The sequence below is a fragment of the Neovison vison genome, chromosome 4, assembly GCF_020171115.1.
Source record: "Neovison vison isolate M4711 chromosome 4, ASM_NN_V1, whole genome shotgun sequence".
Lineage (NCBI taxonomy): Eukaryota > Metazoa > Chordata > Mammalia > Carnivora > Mustelidae > Neogale > Neogale vison.
In genome coordinates, this window is record NC_058094.1 from 185,488,686 (window position 1) to 185,513,760 (window position 25,075).

General features: G+C 45.8%; 1 protein-coding gene across 1 annotated transcript in view; it reads right to left on the bottom strand.

Moving 5' to 3' along the window:
- Nucleotides 1-18,397, bottom strand: part of NOD1 (nucleotide binding oligomerization domain containing 1) — a 67,837-nt gene extending 49,440 nt beyond the window's left edge. Inside the window, exon 1 of the mRNA XM_044246311.1 lies at nt 17,782-18,397. The gene's annotated coding sequence lies outside the window, so the exon portion shown is untranslated. The remainder of the gene's footprint in view (nt 1-17,781) is intronic.
- Between the last annotated feature and the right edge of the window lie 6,678 nt (nt 18,398-25,075).

Sequence of the window (25,075 nt, forward strand, 5' to 3'; positions counted from 1 at the left end):
AAGAAAATGCAAGCTATGTGTGTAATCCAAGATTTCCTAGAAGCCACATTAGTAAAAGTAAAAAGAAATGAAATTTTTTTTCATGTTTCATTTAACCCATAAATTAAGTATCTTACTTCAATATGTAAGGAGTATAGAACTAAGTGAAACATCTTATATTCATTTTTTTTTCATACTAAGGCTCTGAAATCTGGTGTGCATTTTATACTTAACAGCACATCTCAGTTTGGACCAACCAGACATTAAGGGCTCAAAAGCCACCTGTGGCCAGTGGCTACTGTGTTGGAGCGTGTAGCTCCTGAGCCACCACTGGAAGCTGGGGCAGGAAGACATCGGAGCTCCTGCCCTGTCCCCACCACCATCTAGCAGACCAACGCCAGGAAGGACTCTGAATTAGCTTTTCAGATTAGTTTCTCAGAAAGTCAATGAGGCAGGCAGTTAAAGAGGGGAGATCACAGACTATTCTGTGAACTCAGGAAGGAAAGAAGTATGGCACCTACTGGTTTATAGTCAGCATATAATTACTTTCAACTATTAGATAACAAATTCAAGCTTTGCACACTTGAAAAGATTAAAAAGAACAATTTCTTGTCAAAGCATCTTTGTCAAAAATGCCATTGATGGTATTGTGAGACAAGGACTTTCATACACCGTGGGTAGGGCTATATCCTGGAGAAGACCATCTGGGACCCCATTTAACAGTATGTATCAAGAACCTGTGGAAAAGTTCTATTTTGTAATTTCCCATTCTAGAAATCTGCCTTCTGCAAATATTTCCAATTCTAGAAATCTGCCTTCTGAAAAGACTCAGAGGTTCTGACAATTTTGTGTTGTTTTTTTTTTAAACAAGTTTCTTCTACTTCTAGTTGTGATACAGTAGTTCATGACTTCGACAGAGGCCAATGATAGGTGAACTGATCAACAAATTGGGTTCATTCATACAGTAGAGCACTCTTTGATAAATATGAAGGAAATACAACATGAATATCACAGATATTATGCTGCATAAAGAGAAACAAGACTCAAGAGAGTACATAATATATGATTTCATTCATAGAATTCTAGAAATCTGACCCTGAAATCAGAACAGTGGTGTCCTGGGATTGGGGAGGGAGAAGACAGGAGAAACAGACTCCATAGGGAGATAAAAGAAATTTCTGGGGAGATAGAAATACTCTTTATCTTGACTGAAGTGCCATATATAGGTCACATATAGTGTGTATGTATATAGAAATGAGTTTTTCAGGTAGAAGAAAAATGATCCTAAGACAAAAACAAAATGAGAGCAACAGAAAGTTTAATGTGAGTAAATAGAAATGTGTATTGACTGAACAAAACAATACTGATATCTTGCCGAATCTAAAATATATGTAGAATTAGCATGTGTAACAGTAATAACTCAAAAGGTGGAGGGGAATAAATGGGCTTAAAGTGTTCTGAGCTCAAAGCACTTTCTGGTTCTAGGCAAAAATATGACTTTATTTTATTTGTTCTTTTAAGTAAGCTCTATGCCCAGCATGGGACTTGAACCCATGACCCTGAGATTGAGTCACATGTTCCAGTAACTGAGCCAGCCAGATGACCCAGTATTACTTTGTTTTAGACAGTAATAATTCAAAGGTCAGATTATTATCTCTAAGATTGCCACTAAAAAAACAGTAAAAGAAACATATACAAGACAATAGAAGAAGGAAATGGAATAATAAATACACTTAATTCTAAAAAAGATAGGGAGATAAAAAGGTAAAAAAAAAAAAAGCCAGACAAATAGAAACCAGACAACAGATATAAATCCAAATGTATTAATAATTCCATTACATGTAAATGTACTAAATACTCCAATTATAAAACGTAGCTTGGCAGATATGATAGAAAAATACTACATGTTGCCTAGAGAGACATATCTTAAGTAAAATGATGGGGTTTAATTCATTCATTCATTTCCCCCAAAAGGAAAAGAAATATAAGGTATGCCCTCACCAAAAAAAGCAAAGCTGGCATAGCTATATTAAAAATAAAGAATTTAAGGGAAGAAATGTCAGTAGAGAGAAAAACATTTCAGAATGATAAAATGATCAATCCTATAAGAGGATACAATATTTTAGTTTGTATACACCTAGTAACATTGTCAAAACAAAGCAAAAATTGACAGTCATAAGAGAACTAGACATATCCACAGTCACAATGGGGAGGGTTTAATACATGACTCAGAGTAACTAAAAGAACAAAAAGAACAAAGAATTAGTAAACAGTAACGATATGGAGAATCTGAACAGAATAACAATTTTCCCAAATGACATCTATAGAACACAAACCCAACCGCAACAGAATGCCTAGCATTTTAAGTGCACGTGTAATATTAGTCCAAACTGAAATAACATAAGCTCTTAACACATTTTTAAAAACATTTTATTTATTAATTTGACAGAGAGAGATAGTGAGAGAGGGAACACAAGCAGGGGGAGTAGGAGAGGGAGAAGCAGGCCTCCCGCTGAGCAGGGAGCCCAATGTGGGGCTTGATTCCAAAATCCGGGGATGGTGATCTGAGCTGAAGGCAGACTCTTAACAACTGAGCCACCCAGGTGTCCCTCTTAACACATTTTAAAGGACTGAAAGAATTCAGAATATATTCTCTGACCATAGTAGACTCAAGCAGAATAAAAAATAAAAGGGGGGCACCTGGGTGGCTCAGTGGGTTAAAGCCTCTGCCTTTAGCTCAGGTCATGATCCCAGGGTCCTGGGATAGAGTCCCGCATCAGGCTCTCTGCTCAGCAGGGAGCCTGGTTTCTCCTCTCTCTCTCCCTGCCTCTCTGCCTACTTGTGATCTCTGTCAAATAAATAAAATCTTTAATAAAAAAAAAAAAGGATACCTAGAAATCCCCAAACAACTGGTCAAAGAGGAAATAGAAATTAGAAAATATTTTGAACTGTACAATAATGAAAATACAATGTATCAACATTTGTGGGACATAGTTAAAGAAACCATAGAAATTTATAGATTTATATGCATACATTAGAAAAGAAAAATAGGGGCACCTGGGTGGCTCAGTCAGTTAAGCATCTGCCTTCTGCTCGGGTCAGGATCCCAGGGTCCTGGAATTGAGATCCAAATCAGGCTCCCTGCTCAGTGGGGAATCTGCTTCTCCCACTGTCTGCTGCTCCCCCTGCTTGTGCTCTCTCAAATAAATAAATAAAATCCTTAAGGCAAAAAGAAAAGAAAAACAGGTGTGCCTGGGTGGCTCAATCAGTTAAGGGTCCAACTCTTGATTTCAGCTCAGGTCACGATCAAGACCTGCATCTGGCTCCACACTCAGCGTGGAGCCTGCTTAAGTCTGCTTAAGACTCTCTGTCTCTGTCTCTCTCTCTCTCTCCCTCTGCCCTTCCCCCACCCGTTCTCTTCCCCCTCCAAAAAAAATTTCTCTCCACAAAGTAGGTTTGGAGGGAACATATGTCAACATAATAAAGGCCATATATGAAAACCCCGCAGCGAACATCGTACTCCATGGTGCAAAACTGAGAGCTTTTCCTCTCAGATCAGGAATTTATTTAGAACAAGCACATGGTCAGTGCAGGTCCCTGTATCCTCTGGCTGCCCCCACTCTCTCCTTCGCTGGCCAGCTGCCAGGAGAAGTTGGAGGGGAAGTAGGTGAGCTGTAGTATGAAGCCACCCCTTCCAGGGAGCCCCACTGCAAGACAGTCTTACGGGCGCCCTCCCAGCTGAAGAGCATGGTGAAGGGGAGTAGGCCTGCCCGAGAGCCGAGACCTGAGCATCATTTGTTTGTTCATTTATACCCCTTGTGCATAAAGGCCTCTGTCCCCCTGCCACCAGGGGGCACATGGACAAGGCAGATAACATCAACAGAAACCTAGCAGAATACCAAATGCAAGGAGAACAAAACAACTGGGAAATGGAGGAGACCAAGCAAAGACTTCTGCCTAAGGTGAACTTGGAACCCAAGAATGGTGGGAGGTCTGCATTAGCCAGAAGTATGGAGGTGGCCGGGGTTGGGGGGGCGTGGAGCTGAGTGGGGCGCTGTGGTTGACCCATGGTCAGCATGCTTGTGAAGAGCTCACAGGGACACATGGGGCAAAGGATTCACTTAGAAAGGAGTCCCATCTGGGAACAGAGCAACCGGGGCGCCCATGCAGAGACTGACTGACTCCTGTTCCCCTTTCAGTCCCAGCACCTTGGCAGGGCCCTTCCCCCACACTCAGTTTCACTTTCTAAAGGATTTGGCCCCGTGCTGCTGCTTTCTTCCTTCTCCACTACCCCCAGGGACCCTGAAAGTAAATGTTCATTCTTTGTAATGGAGATGCTAAGATAAAAAGCACTTTATAAAGATGTTCATCTCCATAGATGTGCCTTTTTATGTTTCAATAACTTCCCTCAAGTATAAAAGCAATTTATCGGTTTACTGTGGAAATGTCAGGAAATGCTGTTACCATTCTGGAGTATTCCCTTTCTGTTTTTCTCTATGTACAGTTATGCCTACACCGATCTTTTGCTTGCTGGCAATCACACCATATACATCTGCTGTACCCTTACCATTCCCTTGTTTCTAGGTAACTGGCAAGGTCCTCTTTGGAGTTGCAGAAGCTAGTTCCTGACAGACACTTTTTGTACTGGATTTTTATTTTATAAAGGAGAGTAAGAACCACCTGCCACTCTTTGATCTTTTAAAGCCCTCTGAGAAATTCTACTTGCCAAACTGGAGGATCAAGGATGACGCCCAGTGGCAACACCATCCCTGGCCTGGGTCAGCCTGGCTGCCTGAACCCCCTCTGCAAATCCAGCTGCCCCCTTCTGAGGCCAGTCCAGTCAGCAGGACAATATGCTATCGCCAACAGGACCCACGGGAAGACCACGGGGAACAGGGAGGGGGGGGGCACTGGGCAGACTCCAGGAGGCTGGCCTCCTGCGTCCTTCTGCAGAGGTCTGGTGTCAAGACCTCCTCTGCGAGGTGGCCCCAGCAGGATCCAGAAGGATTGTCACTAACACTGAGTGAGCCCTTTACTGGGGGCCCTGCAGACAGCTAATGTTTTCCACTCCCTGCGAGAGAAACAGTAACGCAGGGCTAGAGGTGGTCTCTGGAGCCAGCCAGGCTGAGGGGCCCAGTGCTCCTCAGCAAGTTAGCCAGCCTCTCTGTTTCTCAGTTTCTTCATAGGGACAGTCCCTGTCCCAAAGTGTTGCTGGAAAGTCTTAGTTCATATTCAAAGTGCCTGGACGGGGCATCAAGTAAATATCAGTAATGATCATCTGATTTAATCTTCTCTATTACCTCACTCAGTTCTTAGGGACAACACTAGGTGGCAGAGGTCATTGTTACTGCTGACTTAAAAATGAGGAAATGGAGGCACACGAGGTTAACGACCTTCCCAAAGTCACAGAGTTTATAATCTTGGCAGGACAGATGGACAGAGCAAGAGATTTCAAGTGTGGTGAGCGCACCAAGAGAGCAACGAAGCCAGAACACCGGGCTGCATCTCCACACCGGGCTTCCTTCTGCCCAGCCGGAGCCCTCTGTGGCTGAGGTGACCAGAATAAGTGCTCAGAGCCCCTGTCTCGTGAGCGGGCCTGCCCGAGAGTGGAGACCTCAGCATCATTTGCCTGGAATGTGAGACGCGCTGAGTCCCAATAACCCCCAGCACACAAGTGCTTGGTCCAGGTAGCCCACTGCTGAGGGACCCAGTCTCCTCGGCCACCCAGGGGTGCCACCCCTTTCCCGTACATCTTTATAATAAACCTCTCTGAACAGAGAGAGCCTCAGTGTTATCTCTGAGACACTGAGTTAAATGCTGGTTAACAAGTCCGCTCAGCAGCAGCTCTGCTCTGTGCAGAATCACCCAGCAAAGCCGGGGTGTAGACGTCACCCAGCCCAGAGTATAGCTATGAATGTCAACCCCCAGGATGAGCAAAGAGAATCTGGCCTCCATCCCTACTGACATGGCCTAGATCAAGAACAAAAACCTCAAGAAAATCATTTCCCGTCCTCTATAATGACCTCATGATTTCTCTCTTAGACCCCCAGTTGCTGGGAATCATCATTCATCCTGGGCCTGAAAGAGAGCAATTTCAGAGTAAAGGACACAGCTTTCCACAAATTGGTGTTGCAATACAAGATCCTTAACAGATCTGAGGCCTAGTCCCTCAAGCATTCTTGAACAATGCAGCAGAGGCTAACTTAGCATGATAGTCCAGAGTGTTCTCAAGGGTCAGCTCTGTGGAGTCAGGCCATTCTGACATTCTGCAAGCCTTTCTGCTGCGGACACTTGCCACATGGAGACCGGAAACAAATACAAACACGAGCAAAACCAAAGCCAGCTTGGCTGGCACCAGGTGCTCTGGAATCCGGCCAGGGCTCCGAGCCTCTGCACTTAGGCTGACCCCCCTCACCACCTGCCACCGCTCGCCCTCCCCTGTCCCCCTACTGCCAAGTTCTGTTCATTTCTCAAAATGTGAGTTTCCCAAACAGGCTGCTGCTCTCTGGAAACCTGGGAGGCTACCGGAACAAAAAGGTCAATGGTTTTGTACATAGATAGAGAGGATCAGCGTGTGGGATAGGATTTCACGGATCATGGAACAGTTTCAGACTCGCCTCCTGCTGCCTCGCAAAACAGCACAGTGACAGAAGTAGGTGGCTCACTAAATAGTTTGGACTCATGGGCGCCTGGCTGGTTCTGTCAGCAGAACATGTGACTCCTAATGTCGGGTTCGTGAGTTCAAGCCCCACGTTGGGTGTAGAGATTAATTAAAAATGAAATCTTTAGGGCACCTGGGTGGCTCAGTCAGTTAAGCATCCACCTTCCACTCAGGTCATGATCCCAGTGTCCTGCTCCCTGCTCTGGGAGGAGTCTGCGTCTCCCTCTGCCCTTCACCCCTGCTCGTGCTCACTCGCTCTCTCACACAAATATAAAATTTTTTAAAAAGATTTATTTATTTGACAGGCAGAGATCACAAGTAGGCAGAGAGGCAGACAGAGAGAGGAGGAAGCAGGTTCCCCACGGAGCAGAGAGCCCGATGTAGGGCTCGATCCCAGGACCCTGGGATCATGACCCAAGCCAAAGGCAGAGGCTTTAACCCACTGAGCCACTCAGGTGCCCCTATAAATAAAAATTTTTTATAAATAAATAAATAAAATCTTTAAAAACCAAACAGTTTGGACTCTCTTCCTAGGTACCAGGCAGGGTTACACTTCTGTTCCCCCTTGAAGTCCCTTGCTTGGACTCTCGAAATGTGAACTGAAGTAGAAGGAGTTACTCCGGGCAGGAAGCTCCCCGCCTTGGGGCAGCGGGTGTCAGCCTGGCACTCGTCTTCCTCTGACGCTCTGACCAGCTCCTTCAAGATGGCAGCCGCTCCGTCCGCCTGGGCCCGGAAGTCACAGCAGGGAGGATGGGCACAGTGCGAGCAAGACACAGACCTCTATGGTCTGAGCTGCTGAGATCTGGGGATTACCTGTAACCGAGCCCAGCCTGACAGATACCATGCTTTTGGGCAAGAAAAGGATACAGCACGTTAGGAAACTGAGGTCTAGAGGGGTGCAGTGAGTTGTCACAGGCCAGACAGCTGGCTGGAGGTGGAGAGGAGGCGCACCACGGCCCTTGCCCTCCCTTCACGAGACACCAGTTTCTCTAAGACAAAATCCCGTGACATTAAAGACCACCTCTAGTAAAGATAAGCCAAGATAAACCGCTATAGTCATTTTTGGGGAACCAGAACATCGACTCCAGTTATTGAGTTGAGAGTTTAGTTAAAATAACACACCATTCTCTGCTTGCCTCTGGCTCACAGCCACTTATTTATAAAATACTAATGTATTGGGGGGCGCCTGGGTGGCTCAGTGGGTTAAGCCACTGCCTTCGGCTCAGGTCACGATCTCAGGATCCTGGGATCGAGTCCCACATCGGGCTCTCTGCTCAGCAGGGGGCCTGCTTCCCTTCCTCTCTCTCTGCCTGCCTCTCTGCCTACTTGTGATCTCTCTCTCTCTCTCTCTGTCAAATAAATAAATAAATAATCTTTAAAAAAAAATCTAAAAAAATACTAATGTATTAAAAGGGGGAAAAGACACACAAGGAAGTCACGCATACTCTTGATTGGGGCTAAGGCGGCCGCATCTGCTTCCTGCAGTCCCACACCCTGTCATCCTACCAGCCCCAGAACCACTGCACCTCAGCCCGGCCACCGTCACCCCGACGGTCAGGACGGTCGGGTATGAATCGTCATCTGTGATGAAAGAGAGTATGACGGAGCTATATGTACTAACCCAGGATGATCTTCAAGACATAGTATTCCTTGAAAAATGCAAGTTGCTGACAGAAATAGAGATGTGACATTTATATAACTCGCTCACATCCCCTGCCCTACAGACACACAAAACACTATATTTTTTTACGAGCATACATCTATAAACATAAATGCAAAGAAAACTACCTCGGAGAGGACACACTCTACGAGAATAGAGATTACTTCTGGACAGGGAAGGATTTCATAGTACTTTATTTGTAATGTTTTAACTTTTCAGAAAAAGAATATACACTTGCATAATTTAAAGTTACATTAGAGCCTTTTCATCTTGTTTTTTTAAAGACTTATTTTAGAGAGAGAGTGCACACGCATGCATGCATGTGGTGGGGAGGGGCAAAGGGAGAGGGAGAAACCCAAGGTAACTCTGGGCTGAGCATGGGGCCTGATGTGGGGCTTGATCCCATGACCCTGAGATCACAACCAGAACTGAAACCAAGAGTCAGATGCTAAACTGACTAAGCCACCCAGGAGCCCCACTTTAGAGCCTTGTGACTCATCAGAGCATCTCGGGCTGTTTTGAGACAGGTCAGTGAAACATTCTCAGCAATCACTTTGTCTGAAAGGAACTTTGACTTTCAACTCAAAAAGCCCATCCCCCTAGACAGAAAGGCCCCGTCCCCATGAAATGAAATGACACTTCACTGAAACCAAACGAATTCAGATGGGACAGTACAACTCTTTCTGCACACCTGTGAATAAATGAAATGCTCCTTTTAGTTTGGCGAAATATCACAGTCAAGCTGACAGGTCTGTGGGTGGAAACAGTTTTATTTTGCCTTCCATTAGGTAGGAGGCTGTCCACTCACGGTATTGCCACTAAGTCTGGTTTGAAAGAAGGAATCTAAAGTGAAAATATCAATAATCTTCACACAAAAATTACAGAGCAAAACAATCAGCAAAACTGACTTTCAGGTAGATTTTTTTCAGTCTTAGGACCTCAAGCAATACCTTATTGAAGAAATGCTCCATGATTACTAAATACTTCATTTCCTTTAGTCTTTTTCCCTTCCTTTCATGCAGCACAAACCTCTGCACAGTTTAAAATGCCAGCTCAAGTCCCTTCTGGGGAGTGCTTTGACTCCAAGTGATACTTTCACTTTGATGGACGCTGCCATGAGGACCTCACATTTTCCCACCCAATATGTGCTTCCCACCCGAAAGGTATCATTACCAACGAAATCATTTTAGATTCTTTCTGACCATGAAGGTCTAACCAGCAAACACCAGCTCCGGCAGAGCCCCAGGCTGCCATGCACCATATGGGTGTCCAAAACTCTCACTGCCACAGACCTGGATGACAGAGGTCAGTCACTGACGTCAGGTAACAGACAACTGAGTTATTTATTGAATTCAGATTTAAGAGGAGTTCAGTGAAGTCACCATTCCCTGCCTACTCCAGAGATACTACCCGGATTATAAAACATCAATCAGAATAGACCCCGACAACCTGATGGTAAGCCCCAGCAAAGCCTGAACCCCGCCCCCCACGCCCAAGAGCAGGGAGGGTCAGATCTGGATTTCCTCAAGGAAATCTCTCCTCTCTTGGATTGAGATTCATTTGGGTGACTAGGATCCACAGCCTCCTCAGACCAGTTTTAAAATGGTGAAGATCATTATACTGTGTGTGTTGGCTTGAAGCATCTGGATACTCAAGGTGCACGACAAGTGGGAGGACTCGCCCACCCCAATGGCAATCTCACGGAAAGCGAGTGCCCGGCATACTTCCACACAACATCGGTAGAGCGGTGCAGAGAACACACGCAATGGGTCAGCTCAAATTGACTCCCACTTTCTCTGCTGCATGATCCAAAAAACACGAGTTCAGCTACGCTCCCAGGCTTCTGACAGGAGAGAAGCACAAGATGCCGTTCTTTAATGGGTCTACGTCTCTCTCTCTCTCTCTCGAGTTTACTGTTTCTTTTCATTTTTCTTCTTTATTTTTAATTTCTAATCCTAGAAAACAGGCCGACTCCTGTTTGCTTCTGTCATACCAGGAAACTACTGACAGTTGTCTCTGGAGAAAAATGAAGCAGATGGGTGAGGCTACAGTTCTATGAAGTGATTGAGCTCCATTAACACTCATTTACTGTAAGTATCTGAAAGCCCTTAATCCCTCAAAATTTCAAAGCAGATGCAGAAGTCAGTCAGTGTCTCCTAATCTCCCGTCTCTTCCTCCCCCTCCTCCTTTCCTTGCATCTATCCGGGTTTCTATCTTCCTTTCTTTTTTCTTTTTTTTTTTTAATTTATTTTCAGCATAACAGTATTCATTATTTTTGCACCATACCCAGTGCTCCATGCAATCCGAGCCCTCTCTAATACCCACCACCTGGTCCCCCGCCCCCCACTTCAAACTCCTCAGATTGTTTCTCTATCTTCCTTTCTTGTGAAAGCGCCACAGGATTCCAGATACAGACACGAATCGCTGCCTACAAAGAAAGGAATGCAGCCCCAGCTGATGTAAGCACTTGGGATGGGAGGGACGCTGATGAAATGCAGACATCCCCATCACACTGTCCGGACCTTCTGGGAAGTCAAATGTCTGACACACATGCCTCAGAGTCAAGCCTTCTGGTCAAGAAACCCTGTGGGGAATGCACGCAGAGCCAGCCTCTCCCTTCTCTGCTGGAACCATGGACTTCCAAACTGGACCATAATGTTGGTCAATGTCCCCATTTTAGAGATGAGGAAACTGAGGCCCAGGGCAGGGTGGATCAACCAGAACCAGAACCCAGATCTCCTGGCAAGGAGGCAAATGCTTCTTCCGTGTACTTCTGGTCAGAAGAGCTGCCTAGGCTGCAGCAGTTCCTCCCCTCCCCCACCACACTCTCCAGCAGGGACGGACACCTGTCCAAATGGGGAAGGGTAAGGCCCCTTCACCCTGTTCGCCCCCAAGCAGTTCCTGCTGGGAACTCCTACAGGACTTCATTCCCATTTCTCTGGGAGCACAGGTGTTTTCCCTTTCCTGACTTCTCCCTTCACAGTGATTGATGGTGACAGGGAAGGGCCAAGACTCTAAACCCAGCTTATCTGATTCGCATCACCAACTGTGTGATTTGGACAAAGGACACCACACCACCCTTCTGAGCTTCAGTGTTCTTATCTGCAAGGTGCAGATAGTAATAGTTCCCACGGCCTAAGATCACTGAGAGGGTTCAATGAGCGAACATACACACGGTGTTCAGAATAGCACTGGTCCCGGGGCGCCTGGGTGGCTCAGTGGGTTAAGCCGCTGCCTTCGGCTCGGGTCATGATCTCAGGGTCCTGGGATCGAGTCCCGCATCGGGCTCTCTGCTCAGCAGGGAGCCTGCTTCCCTCTCTCTCTCTCTCTCTGCCTGCCTCTCCGTCTACGTGTGATTTCTCTCTGTCAAATAAATAAAATCTTAAAAAAAAAAAAAGAATAGCACTGGTCCCACCGTAAGCACTTATCACGGCCAAGAAGGGAGACTAGGCTAGGACTTCAGTCTGGCTCACCCTCGAGGCCCAGCATCTGACTGAGGGATGGTGCCTATCTGGTTCATCACCGAAGCTCTAGAACAGAGGCTGCCAGAGTACAGAATGGAATGAATGAATCAGGCACAAAGCCCAGTTTAGATCTGGGGCTTTGTTAACATGCACTGAAAGACTATGGATTTCCAGAGTCCACACTCTCACTTAGGGGAAGGCCACTTGCTAAGTTTATTAGCGGATAAACTCAGATTTGCAGGCACCAGTACTTTCTCTTGCTTGAAGGCATTTATATGAGCTGCTGCCTTAAAAACTTCAATCAGAGCTCAGCTTGCAACTGCAGGGCATTGTCTATGCATAATCTCGGCACAAAATCACCTATGCTTTGTGACAATGTCCCCCACGATGCCTTATGGGGCTGATGTGCAAGTGTTGGTGGATATTTTCCTAGTGTTATCCAGGTTTTGAACACCAAAGTTCCAACCCCCAACCCCCACCCCCCTGCTTGGTATTCATCTCTGAGGGTCAGTGAACAGAAATATCTCAATAAAGAAAGCCAACAGAGCCTCAAATCAGAGATGCAGATCTGGAACTCTAAGTGGATTTCAGTCTATAGGCAGAAGAAGGTGTCCAGTCCGGAAACCCCAGGACATCTGGAGATGGCATTGAGAGGCCACACAGAAGGTGTCTGGGGCTTCTCAAAGGAAAGGCACTCTGTCAGAACAGAATATGTTCGTCACCTCAGAGGCTTGAGTTGAAACTTGACCTTGTGTAAATAAACACTGTTGACTGCTGGCCAAAACACTTAGCTCGAGACTCTTACTCACCCCACTTGAACGTGCAGCCACAGTCAGAACCATCTGGGACACAAATCTACCTGAAGCCCAGACGCGGGGTGTCTGGGATGTGTGCATGGTGGCCCTGAGGGGTGCTGAGAGGTTGGGAAGATGCCAAGTTCACCCCAAGAGGCAGCAACACTCAGGGCCTGGGACCTCCAGAGACCTCACCCAGTGTGTCCTATCTTAGGGAACAGGCCAACCCACCAGCCGAAAGAGACCTGACCTGCCACGGTCCCTCACTCTGTGACCTCATGACAGCGTCACAGGAGTATGGAGAAAGGGGACAGTGCGGACCCCGCAAAACAAGCTGGCATGCCATGGTGAGGTCTCGGCCCCTTCTGGTTTGGAGGCTTTTTCTGTGACCTGAAAGCTCCAAGGGAAGAATTTTTTTTCCCAAACCCTGTGCCTTATAAGTATGCCATTTTCCTGGTTTGATGAACAGGGTGGAGAAGGTACCTCTTTCAGGACTTTTGGGCAAAAGCCAGAGGGACAGCAGACCAGCAAGAAAAACTGCCCTTGGTGGGGGGATGGGATTCCCAGCATTTTGCTGCTGCCGATGTGGATGCTCGGACAACCATCCACCTGAAGAGCCTCTGCTCTTCGAGGCCTTTTGTTCCTGTTTCTAAGGAGCTAGAAAGGACTGGAATCCACCAGCACCCACCCACAGAGGCTCCTGCTGAAGGATGCTGGGACCTAGGAGGTCCACATGCATTTACACATCGGCCCCAGAGTACCAGAGCACCAGAGATGGTGCTCCGATTCCTGGCTCAGCCCTCTTTGACTTTATACTGAGTTTTCGTTGATTCATCTAGATATTGAAAACCATCATTTCTGTCTCCAGAATTGTCTCACACATTAAGACAAGGTTCATAAAGCTTAACAAATAGGGGTTGCTAATTATCTTTTTCTTGTAGATTACAAACAGAAAAGGCAGGGGGAGAGATGATCTCCTCGAGGCCTCTATCTTTTAGAATAAAATCCCAAATCCTTTCCAGCCCAGAAGGCTCTGGTTGACCTAAGTTCGGTTCATTCTTTAGCTCTCTCTGCACATTCACCAGCACACCTGATGCTTTCCAGCCTCTGAGCCTTCAAACATGCCATTCCCTGTGTCTGGGATGCTCTAACTTCTTCTCATCCCAAGTCCTGGTCGTAAAGGCTTTTTCTTGGAAAGGCATATCCCAGACTTCCTGAATCCTAGTCCAGCTCTGATATTCTGTCTCCTGACATGCTGTTGTTTTCACTTACAGCACTTAGCCCAGTTCCCGAACTATGTACGGATGTCCCACCCCTTCCTCCTCTGCTAGCCTGTGAACTCCCTTTGGCCAGGCACTGGGTCTGTTTCATTCACTGCTGTCTCCCAAACATTTTCAGAGACTCCTGGCACTGGCAAGGTCTTGTGATAATATCTGTTGAATTAATGTGTTGAAGAATTGAAGGCCCCATGAGTCAGAAGGAACCAGAAGGTAAAAAGAGCTTTCTAACAGCCCTCAACACCAGGCTGGCGGGCCAGCAAAGCACTTCACACCCAGAGGAAAGCCAGAGAAACAGCTGCCGCCTCATTCTCTGAAAGGCCAATGCATCCACAATGCCAGAGAACCTGCTTATCCCGGCCCATGCTGTGCTGGCTCAGGCCAGATTTGGGGAATCTGGAAGATTGCCAGAAGAGGGTACAGAAGAGGGAAGACAAGAAACGTCTGAAAAGGCAGTCTACTGGGAATGGGCCCTGCACTTTCAACGGGATATCCTTTAAATACTACAATCCTCTCAACAGTATTCTGCCCCTCGCCTGCCTGGTGACAAAGACACAGAAAGAGGGCAACTACCAACATCCCGAAACAGAATATAGTGATTTTTCATGTTTTATTAGAATACCAACATACTAGGGCGCCTGGGTGGCTCAGTCAGTTAAGCATCTGCCTTCGGCTCAGGTCATGATCCCGGGATCCAGTCCCATGTAGGGCTCCCTACTCATCAGGGAGTTTGCTTTTTCCTCTACCTCCCCCCTGCTTGTGTTTTCTCTCTTATTCTAGTAAGATCTTAAAAAAAAAAAAAAGTCTCACTCTTTATATTAGCTCAGGTCTTGATCTTGGGAGTTGGTGTTCAAGCCCCTATGCCAGGCTCCATGCTGGGCACAGAGCCTACTTTAAATGAAGGACTGAATGAATGAATAAATTAAATATGGACCTACTAAAACCTGAAGCTAATCTGGTGCAATTACCAGGGTCCTTAGGATGATCTCTTTATTAGTCCTTTAAACTACAGTTTTCTCTAATTTAGAGGAAAAGGACTACCCGGCCTAACAAAGTCCAAAATGGCAGTTTACTAGACTATCCTTCGGATTTTAATGAAGTGCGGCACAAAATTTCTTTGCTCACTTTACAGCAGCTGGTCTCTGCGACAGCACTAGAGCACCAGGATGCCCTCGGATGGTCATTCCCCCAGATGTGGCTGGCATCAGACGCCGGGGCAGGGCAAAGGCAGGAGTGGTGGCAAGACTAGCTTGACCATCTCTGTGACATAAGCTCTGCCCACAGTTTGGTCTGTGGCCATTCTAGATAAAACACAAGAATAAGAATTGCAGCCAGGGGACGCCTGGGTGGCTCAGTTGGTTAAGCAGCTGCCTTCGGCTCAGGTCATGATCCCAGCGTCCTGGGATAGAGTCCCACATGGGGCTCCTTGCTCGGCAGGGAGCCTGCTTCTCCCTCTGCCTGCCATTCTGTCTGCCTGTGCTCGCTCTCCCCCCACCCCTCAGATAATAATTAAAAAAAAAAAATCTTAAAAAAAAAAGAATTCCAGCCAGGAAGTTTTGTTTTGACACACTTTACAGCACTGGGTGAAAACCAGAAGTTAATTGAAATGGCAGTGACTGTTCACTGCTTACTAGAAGAGGCAAGTTTGGAAAAAACACTTGCTCTCAATGAGCATTTGATGCATCAAAGACATTTCCTCCAAACAAATTCAGACTTTGTGGATGGATGAAAGGAGACCCTTTGTGTGGGACTTTGCCCCACCAACTTGACCTTGACCTTGGCCAGGACTTCTAGAAACGAGCCAAATATCTACAGCTTCTGCATGACAAAAATTCAGCACAAGGAAAAGTTTAGCTTTTCTAATTTCATCTTGCCTAAAATCCTTCCAAAAGAGAATCGTAAAATAAATTGGTAACTTAGACCTCAAATCGTAGACTTAGAGTTTGAAGAAATATTGAACTCTTTTCTTCAGATAAAAAGAGACAAGAATTTGATATGCATGTTTAAGCAAAAATCAGCGATTGCACATATACTGCGAAAACACTTAATTTTTACATGACATCACTGTTTATATTACTGACGTCTAAACAGTGCTTCTGTTACTGTGAGTGATCCTGATGGGGACACACAGAGCAGGTCCCAGGGTGAAAGTCCAGCTGGGATGTTGGCAATGACCACTGTAGGATCTGGGTTCCCCTTCCCAAAATTCCTACTGTTCTTGGTCATTGAAGAACAATTCACTGTCCCTAGGCCAAGAATCAAGAGGAAAAACAGGAGCAGCCTGCGTGTTGTATGGGGATGCTGCCAGCAGGAGAGCCACATGTATGTGCCCAGAGTGTGTCTGAAACCCTACAGACAGCCCAGCTTCCTCAGGAGCCCATTTTTTTGTCCCTGCAGCCGCCAAGTGGAAAAGTCTCAAGATTAAGGACTGCTTTCTTTTGTCAAGAAACTCATTCCATTTGCAGGGAGTAAAGCCCTCAATTAGCCCTGGGGGCAAAGGGTAGGGGGAACTGCTGGCTTGAGATTCCAGACCTCAAAGCAGCTTGAGGTCCAAGGGGGAAGAAAGAACTTCCCCCTTAGCAGGGCAGGAGAAGAACTGCGGAATGTTGAGGGAGACAATTTCTGGACAAATATCTCCCCACCCTTCATGGCTGTATTAAGAAAACAGGTGTCAGACACAAATAACCACAGCACACAGAGCACCTGCCATTTGCTACACATTATCTCATTTAACTATATTATTCCCAGGACAGAGTTACTATTTTTATCCCCAGTTTTCAGGTAATTTACCTAGGGGCACATATCACAGAAGTGACAGAATCTGAATTTGGGTCCAGGTTGGATGGACTCCAAAGCACTGAACTTCTGTCTCCACTCCACAAAAATTAAAAGTACTCTTCTTAAAACATTTAAAAGTCCTTTCTTCTACCTCTGGGCTGTTGTGTGTTGCACATACATTTTTTTTTTTTTAATCTGCTCTGCACACACGGTAGAAGTCTGTGTCTTGTCCAATGGCCTTGCTTCTGGGGTTATAGCTACTTGGTCCCAACTATCTCCCCCTCCCCCGGATGAGGAAGGGTCCATCCTAGGAAATTCAATCCTCTCAGATTCACAGTAGGATTACCCTTCGCTGGATATGGTATAACCCACAAGGAAGGCTTTCAGAAGGAAACCCTGTGGCAAACACACCTGGCCTCCCCCTTAAAGCAGATTACCCAGAAGCTGTCGAGGCCATGGGTGTACGGTTTCCCCCAATTTCATGTCAATGCAACAATGGTGTCATCTTCTGGAATGCAGAACCAGGGGGAAATCATAAGGATCCGGCAATCCTTGTTTTTCACAATGCGCCAAAAGACCGTGCGAATACACGAGGTTCTTTTGAACACGCTATTCACCCTGCCAAACAGTCTCATTCCCCTTTCTGCGGCTCAGAAAGCCGGACGGAAGCCCGCTGCCAGGTCCCCAAGACCACGAAGGACAGGGGTGCAGCGGATCCGTCTGCAGCTGGACTCCATCAACGTCCCTGCCGGCGGTCTTTCCACCTTCCTTGGCAGCCATCCTCTATTTGGAGATTGGTTTTTCCCAACCCTGGCTGCACACTGGAATCACCTGGGGAGTTTAAACGCTCTAGAGGCCTGGGTCCTACCACAAGGAATTCTTATGTAATTGGTCTGGGATACGGAAGGGGCATTCTAAGTTGCAGGCCCGATTTAGAAATCCCCTAAAGAGGGATCAGTGATTCCGCAGACATCGAAGTTGATCCGTTTGAACTTTTTCTGCATTCCTCAAACTGCATTTCTCCTCCTTGTCCCACCCGGAGCTCTTCCAAGTGGAATATTGCATTCCGCCCACAAACAGGATCCCTCCTCTCTGCGCCTCCCCGCTAGCAGCGCCCAGGACCCCAGGAAACTTCCCGGTGCGACCATCCCCAGTCGCTGGAACTTACTTGGGCTCCACGTGTGCAGACCTCGCAGCAGCAGGGAACCAGAGCGAGCGGAGGCTCGGAGCGTGGGGACCGAGGAACACTGAGGCCCGAGAGCGCGGGGACCGAGGAACACTGAGGCCCGAGAGCGCGGGGACCGAGGAGCACTGAGGCCCGGGAGCGCGGGGACCGAGGAGCACTGAGGCCCGGGAGCGCGGGGACCGAGGAGCACTGAGGCCCGGGAGCGCGAGAACCGAGGAGCACTAAGGCCCGAGAGAGCGGGAACCGAGGAGTACCGAGGCCCGGGGCAGCGCCGAAGCCGAGAAAGCTCACGGCACTGGCAGCTGCGGGAGGCTGGGAGCAGGAGCGGCCGCGCCCCGGCCCGGAACGGGAACTGGCCGGGAGGGCATTGCCTGTCGTGCCCTCTCGCCTGGGCTGGCAGCGGCAAGGGGCGGAGGCGGTGCGGGCGGACGAGGCGGGGTCGGCGCTGAGGCCGCCGACTCGCGGGCAGTCGGGAGACGCGGCGCTCGGAAAGTGGCCGGGAGCCCCAAGGGGCGCTCCCCGCGGGAGCACGAGCAGCCGACCACCGCGCAGGGCTCAGGGAGCGGGCGGGAGCCTTCGTGCAGGGGTGACACGCCTGGGAACTCAAGGCGCCGGTTGAGCCATGGTGGCCAGAAGCCCAGTAGGCCAGCCAGGCCCCTTAAAAGTACCACCCCCGATCCTGCAACCAGAGGCGGAGCGTGGGCGTCACGGTGCAACTTGTTAAAGTGGGACACTTGCGCCTGATTAAAAAGGAGCTCAAAGTAATCGAACTTTACAACAGAGCTTTTACTTCGATTTATATTTTTAAAAATCTAAGGCTTTCTTCCTGTTCTTAAATCTGTTCTTGGCAGTGTACATTTTATACTGTATAATTAATCAGTGATTTCCCCAATGAAATAAATTTTAATAAATTTCCCCAATAAAATATTTTTAAACGTTTTAATTTTTAACGTTTAAAAAGGGAAGGTCTGCACAAGGCTTACTGATTCTATAAGATGTCATTCACACTAAAATGCGTTCAGTCTTGTAACCACAAATGCTCTTGAATATTTAAGTTCCTACCAAAGGCTGCCTTCTGAAAAAGTACGTTATTAACTCAAAAGTAAAACTTTGCAAATGTAAAATTGATGGGATACAAAGGGCAACTTGTAAACACCAAAATGAAGACAATAAAGACGCTAATTCTGTTTAACCCTTATATTAACCTCTGACAGAAAAATTACAAAAATTCTCTTTCCAGGGCGCCTGGGTGGCTCAGTGGGTTAAGCCTCTGCCTTCAGCTCAGGTCATGGTCTCAGGGTCCTGGGATTGAGCCCCCCACTCCACCCTCCCCTGCTCAGCAGGGAGCCTGTTTCCCAGCCCCCCCCACACTCCCCCCACTTATGATCTCTCTGTTAAATAAATAAATAAATAATATATTTTTAAAATTCTCTTTCCTCCTAGGATTCTGAATTTTATCTTTCATGGCTTTTAAACTCTCCTATTTTCCATATCCTGTTTCTCTGGCTGCATTCCAAGTAACCTCCTCATTCCTGTCTTTCCATTCAGCAATTATTTTGCAAGTATTTGAATCAGCTCTTTAACCCATCTGTGGTAGGCAGAGTAATACTACACCCCATCCCACCCCCAGCCCCACCACCTTCCATGTCCATGGCCTATACTTGGAAACTGTGAATATGGCAAAAGCAGAATGGAGGTGGCAGATGGAACTAAGGGTGCTAATCAGCTAACCTTAAAAGGGAAAATTATGGTGGATTAATCAGGTGAGTCCAATGTAGTCAGAGGGGTCCTTATACATGGAAGAGGGAGGCAGAAAAAGAAGAATCAAAAAGATGGTAAGCAAGGCGCCTGGGTGGCTCTGTGGGTTAAGCCGCTGCCTTCGGCTCAGGTCATGATCTCAAGGTTCTCGCTCTGCTCAGCAGGGAGCCTGCTTCCCTCTCTCTCTCTGCCTGCCTTTCCATCTACTTGTGATCTCTCTCTGTCAAATGAATAAATAAAATCTTTAAAAAAAAAAAAAAAAAGATGGTAAGCAGAGAAGAATTTGGCCTGATGTTGCTGGCTTCGAAGAGGGAGGAACAGGGTTCTGAGCCAAGGACTAAGGGCGTTTCTAGAAGATGAAAAGGCAACAAAATGGATTCTTCCATAGAGCCTCCAAAGGAACAGTCTTATTGACACTTTGATTTTAGCACAGTGAGACATTTCAGATTCCTGACCTACAGAAATGTCAGAAAATAAATTCTTATTGTTTTCAGCCACTAAATTTGTGGTAACTTGTTCCAGTGGCACTAGGAAACAATACAGCATCCACTCAAGTTCTTAATTTTAACAATGTTTTTCCTTTCTAAGAATTTTGGTTCTATTTCTAGGTTTCTTGGTCATTTGTACCAGTCTCCTGTTCTTTGCTATTTCCATCACTTTAAAAAAATACACAGTTATTTTTTGTTTTTCCTTCAACTCTGCAATAATTACAAATTCACATGCAGCTGGTAGAAATAATGCAGAGGGATCCATTCACCCTTAACAAGATTTCTCCCAGTGGGAACATATTCCAGAACCATAGCGTAAGATCACAACCAGGCTGTTGGCCCTGATACAGTCAAGATACAGAACATTTCCATTATCACCAAGATCCCTCATGTCGCCCTTTTATACCACAGTGCTTCCCCTTTAGTCACTGGCAACCACTAATCTGTTCCCCATTTCTATAATTTGTCATTTGAAGAATGTTATATAAATAGAAGCATACAGGATGTATGTATGTAACATTTGGGGATTGGTTTTATATACTCAGCATAATTCCCTGGATATTCAAGGTCATGACATATATCAATAGTCCTTTCCCTTTTACTGTTGAGTAGTATTTCATTGCATTACCACACAGATCACCATGATTTATTTAACCATTCACATGCTGAAGGACATCTGAGTTTTTCCAGTTTGGGGCTATTATGAAGAAATCTCTTGTAGATATTCACATACAGATTGATATGTGAACATAACAATGTCCAGGAGGGCAACTGCTGGGTCTTACTGTAATTACATGTTTAGCTGCTTCTTTTTTTCTCTTTTTTAAGACAGGGAGAGAGGTGGGGGAGGGGCAGAGGGAGAGCGAGAGAAGAATCTTAAGCAGACTCCATGCCCAGTGCCCAGTCCCACAGAGCTCAGGCTTCCAACAGTGAGATCAGGACCCGAGCCAAAATAAAAAATCAAGGACCCCTGGGTGGCTCAGTTGCTTAATGACTGACATTGGCTCAGGTCATGATCCCAGAGTCCTGGGATTGATCCCTATGTTGGGCTCCCTGCTCAATGGAAAGTCTGATTCTCCCTCTGCTCCTCAAGCAGACTCCCCACAGAGTACAGGACCTCCCTCCGCCTAATGCAGGGTTCCATCTCATGACCATGTGATCATGACCTAACCCAAAACCAAGAGTCCAATGCTCCAAAGAGGAGTCCCCCTGATGCCCCCACAAGTTTAGTTTCTTAAGAAACTTCCAAATTGTTTTCCAGAGTAGATGTATCATTTTACATTCCTGGCAACAATGTGTGAATGATCCCCCTTCATAGCACCCTTATCAGCATTTGATGTTGTCACAATGTCTTATTTTAGCCACACTGATAGGTGGGTCGTGATAGCGATATATCATTGTGGTTATAATCTGCTAATGATGTTGGACGTCTTTCCATGTGCTTTATTTGCTATCTGTTATCTCTTCTCGGGTGAAATGTCTCTTCACATCTTCTGTCCATTTTCTAAAAGGATTGTTTGCTTTTCTACTATCTAGTTTTGAGAATTCTTTATGTATTCTAGATTCTAGTCCTTTGTCAGATATGTGATTTGCAAATATTTTCTCCCACTCCTAGCTTGTCTTTGCTTCTATTAATAGGATCTTTCACAGAACAGAGGGTTTAATTTTGATGAAATCCAGTTTATCAGATTTTCCTTATATGAATCATGCTTTTGCATTAAATCTAAGAACTCTTTGACGAGCCCTATATTTCAAAGATTTTTCTCCCTAAAAGTTTTACAGTTTTATGTCAGACATTTAAGTCCATGATCCATTTCAAGTTAGATTTTGTAGGAGACTTGCGTTAAGGTTAATTTTTCTTTCTTTCTTTCTTTCTTTCTTCGTTGTTGGCCTGTGGGTGTCCTGCTGCTTCTCCAGCACCACCTGTTAAAGGTTATTTTCCCTTCATTACTCCATTAAATTACCTTTGCACCTTTGTGTGGGTCTATTTCTGGGTTCTCTGTTCTGTTCCACTTGTCTATGTATATATCCCGTTGCCAATACCACATAGTCTTGAAATTGGAAAGATTCTTCCCATATTCTTCTTTTTTAAAGTTGCTTTACCTAGGGTGTCTGGGTGGCTGTTAGTTGAGTGTCCGACTCTTGATTTCAGCTCAGGTCAGGGTTGTCAGATCAAGTCCCGCATCAGGCTCTGTGCTCAGCCCTCAGTCTGCTTGTCCCTCTTGCGTTCTTCCCTCACCCTCTAATAAATAAATAAATGAATAAAAATCTTTAAAACATTTTTTAAAATTGCTTTGTCTATTCTAGTTCCTTTGACTTTCAACATAAATTTTGGAAAAATAATCTTGCTGAAATTTTTTTTAAGATCGATTTATTTAATTATTTATTTGACAGACAGAGAGGGGCAGAGCAGCAGGTGGAAGGAAACAGAGAAGCAGGTTTCCCGCTGAGCAGGGAGCCCAATCTGGGGCTAGATCCCAGGACTCTGGGATCATGACCTGAGCCAAAGGCAGGCACTTAATGGACTGAGGCAGCCAGGCTCCCCTTGCTGGAATTTTGATAGGAATTATTTTAAACCTGTACTGGGGAGAATTAACATCTTTACTGTATTGAGCTTTGCAACCCACAAACATGGTATGCCTATTTATTTAGATCTTTGGTTTCTTATATCAGTGTTTTATAGTTTCCAGCATATAAGACTTACACATGCTTTGTAAGAGTTACATTTAAGTATTGCATTTTCTTAAAAAAGCAGTTGTATATATCATAGGTAAGAATGTGAAATGGCTCAGCCAATGTGGAAATAGTTTTTTTCTCAAAAGTTTAAACATAGAATTACCATATGATCCAGCAATTCCACTCTCAGGAATAAACCCAAAATAATTGAAAAGAGGTGCTTTAACAGTGGCTCAGTCCATTAAGCGTCTGCCTTCCACTCAGGTCATGATCCCAGGGTCCTGGGATTGAGCCCCTCATCGGGCTCCCTGCTCAGCGGGAAGCCTTCTTTTCCCTCTCCTACTCCCCCTCTTGTGTTCCCTCTTTCACTGTCTCTCTTTCTGTCAAATAAATAAATAAATAAAATCTTTTTTTTTTTTTTTTTTAGAAAGAAAAGAGATGCTCTAGTTCTGGGAAGACAGGGCTAGTGGGGTCCTAAGCTCACCTTGTCTCATGGGCATACCTAGATAACAGCCACATCAGAGCATCTAACCCAGAAAATGACCTGAAGACTGGCAAAGCAGACATTCCACAGTTGATCACAGAGAGGAGGATTCATTATAAAGTGTAGGAGGGGCAGAGATGGTGTTGGGAACCAAACTCCTAGGGAGACTAACCACAAACAGGAGGGACACCATAAGCATGGAGAAGGGAAAGAAGGAAAGAAGCACAAAAGAAGGGAGTTAGGAGGCCCACATCAGGCACCCTAGACATGAGCAATCTGCACTGGGAAAATGGGTCCCCATAACATTTGGCTTTGAAAACCAGTGGTGCTTAACCTCATGAAGTTTCCTAACCAGTGGGCCTTAACTCCACATACTTTAAAGATCAACAGCCTGGAGAGTGATAGAAAATGGAGTCCTCACTCTTAAAGAGACAGTATAACAAGGAACCCCACTGAGACACAGCATAGAAGCAGGAGTTCGAAAAGCGCCTAGGGTATGGGCAAAGGAGGTTGATTTACTAATCCTGGGATGTGTGCTGGAGGGGCAGGGATCTTCAGGAGACTTCTCTAAGAACCAAAGATCTGGCAGGAGCCATTTTCTCTCCCCCTCAACTACCCCAGGCTAGCTAGCCAGACCTACTTGCTAACACCATGTGACCCATCCCCACATTCTCCTGCAGATCTGCCCCATTCAACCCACTTCTCCTAGGAAGGAATGCTTCCAAAAGCGCTCCTGCCAGTGGTTCAACCTGCAAGCAGCCCCTGCAAGACCCCTGGCACTCCAGAGTAAATCCTGCCCTAGGGAGAAGGAAAGATAACAACACACACCAGTACACTCACAGCCCAAGCAGCCCAAACTTTTAAGTGGCAGTGCAGAGACAGTGCCCTGATGATCAGTGCCTCTGCAGCCCCAGCAGGCATCTGGCCTGATGTCAGGCCCACCCACCAGCAAAAGGCTCTCAGGGGATGAGGAAAGAAGAGCAACTTCCAAGTTAGTGTTACTGTAGCCCCAGCAAATGGGCTGAAGACAGGCATCTGGTCTAATTGCTGACACCTACAACAAGTCTCAGACTGGTCCTTTAACAGCACAGTGATCAAACCCGGCCCACAACAGACCAAGTGAGCCACTTTGTTGCACTGAAGGCAAACAAGGCTCAGCGCACTACCCCAAGAACAAGAGTTGCATATTCTACCAACTGAGTCAGCAAGGTGCCCCTAAATGGAATTCTTTGAGTGGAAAGAAAAGGCCATAATCAGGAATAAGAAAATTATGAAAGGGAAAAATTTCAGAGGTAACTGTGAACATAATAAATGTAGTAGATAAATCACTTATACAACCAGTACAGAGGTAAAAGGACAAAATCAGTAAAATCAATAATATCTATGAAAATTAGTCAAGGGATTCAATAAAAGCATAGCAAGTATGATATCACATACATCAAATGTGGGTGATGGGAGTAAAAATTTCATGCTTTTAGAATAGGTTTGAATTTAAGTGACCATCAATTTAATATTGATTGCTATATACATAAGATGTTATATATGTATTGTGATGGTAACCCAAATCAAAAACCTGCAAAAGATACACAAAAAATAAAGAGAAAGGAATCCAAGCACATCACTAAAGAAAGCCATCAAACCACAAGGAAATAGAGCAAGAGAAGAAAGGAACAGAGAACTATGAAAACAACCGTAAAACAAATAACAAAATGGCAACAAGTACATACCCATCAATAATTATTCTGAATATAAATGGATTAAATGCTCCAATCAAAAGACATCGGGTAACAAAATGGATAAAAAAGCAAGGACCATCTATATGCTGCCTACAAGAGACTCACTTCAGACCTAACGATACATGCAGATTGAA